Here is a 2,126-nt window from a genome sequence, read left to right on the forward strand (position 1 = left end):
AGAAGTTAAGCTGAACATGTTTCTTAAAGACCCCCAGCTATTTTGTCCCACAGCAGGTGACTGAGTCAGGCTCTGGCTCCGTCACAAGATCAGCTGACACCAGAAATATCAGCACAGAAATCACTTTGGCAGAATGTATATGAAAATGAGTGGCTCTCCATAAACCAGAAGAGCAGAATCACATGGGTGTAATGCTCTCAGCAATACATCAAGGTCGCATGTTTAAACTGACTTAAGTAGACTATAATATGATAACATTATGTAGGCTTGCAGCTACTGTGGAATCAGAGAGAGAGAGAGAGATTTAATGAGTGGCTGCCTGCCCACTAACTTCAAAGCTTCAACTAGACAGAAACTCTATAAGTATCCTTATATTTGGGGAGATTCTGGAAATCGTCCTACAAACTGCACAGGAGTTTATGCCACAAACATTTGCATTGAAGTCATGGTGTTACAAAGACTTTGGGCGAGTCGGTTAATCTCTCTGAGCCTCCGCTGTCTCATCCATAAAATGAAAAACAGTCTTACCTGTGCCCTCTACCTCCTAATATTGTTGTGAAGGTTGCATGATGTCATTTTTTAAACATGTTTATTTTTGATAGAGAGAGAGAGCATGAGCAGGGGAGGGGGCAGAGAGAGAGAGAGACAGAGAGAGAGACAGAGAGGCAGAGAGAGAGAGAGAGACAGGCAGAGAGAGAGAGGGAATCGAAAGCAGGCTCCGCACTGACAGCAGAGAGCCTGACATGGGGCTCCATCTCACAAATCATGAGATCATGACCTGGGCCGAAGTCAGGCACCTAACTGTCATATGTCATATTTTGAAAGGATTCTGTAAACTAAAAATAATCATGTATAAAGACCAATGGTGAAAAGTTGTCATTTATAAGAGAGGCAACTAGAATTCAGAGAAACTGACTTTTCCAAAGCAAATAATTTTTGGTATCTTTGCATACTTATGGGATAAAAAATAATAGTAATAATAAATAGCTAGCATTTAGTGGAAATTGACTATGTGACAGACACTCTTAAGCATACTATGATATATTAACATATTTAATCTTCTCAGAAACAAAGTATGAATTAGCTACTGTTATTATTCCCAATTTTCCAGGTGCAGAATCTCAGAGATTTTAAGTAACTTGTCTAAAGTTATACAATTAGCAGATGATGGGGTCAGTATTTGAACCAAAAAGTTTAGGTTCAAAGTCTCTTTTTGCAGAATGAATTACAGTAATATTGTTTTTACAGATATGCAAGATCTGCTTTAATTAATTGGTAAGAGTTTACTGAGCCTCTGTTATGAATGTTAGAATAGTGCTTTCTACTTTCCAGAAGTCCTATTTGGTGGTGATGAGTTTGTTTTGTTTTGTTTTGTTTTGTTTTGTTTTGCTTTCCTCATGGCTCTGTCAGTCAGTTTGCTGAGTATTATATCTGAGCAATAAACAAACTGATTGATCAATCAGCTGAATGTGAGCTAATTCATACGGTCTGTGAATCAGCCACATGGAACCCTGACTTCTCATGCCAAAAGCACCTTAGAAATGAAAGACATTTCAGTCCTAACATGGAATTAACTACCAGGCTCAACTACGTTACAGCTCTAGTAGCTTCCCTAGATTAAAAATGTGTATGAGGGGAGCCTGGGTGGCTCAGTCAGTTGGGCGTCTGACTTCGGCTCAGGTCATGATCTCGCGGTCCGTGGGTTCAAGCCCCATGTTGGGCTCTGTGTGGACAGCTCAGACCCTGGAGCCTGCTTCATATTCTGTGTCTCCTTCTCTCTCTGCCCCTCCTCCACTTGCACTCTGTCTTCCTCTCTCTCGAAAGTAAATAAACATTAAAAACAATTTTTTTAAATGTGTATGGATTTCTATCCAAGTCTTAGTGACTACCCGACCCTGCTAAAACAGCATTTAATCCTTTTTATTTATTTTTTTTTAAGTTTATTTCTTTTGAGAGACACAGTGCATGCATGAGTGGGAGAGGTTCAGAGAGGGAGGGAGAGAGAGAAGCCAGAGTAGGCTCCATGTTGTCAGCGCAGAGCCAGATGTGGGGCTCGATCTCATGAACCACAACATCACGACCTGAGCCAAAATCAAGAGTCGGATGCTTAACCCACTGAGCCACCG

This window comes from Panthera leo, chromosome D2 (genome assembly GCF_018350215.1).
Source record: "Panthera leo isolate Ple1 chromosome D2, P.leo_Ple1_pat1.1, whole genome shotgun sequence".
Lineage (NCBI taxonomy): Eukaryota > Metazoa > Chordata > Mammalia > Carnivora > Felidae > Panthera > Panthera leo.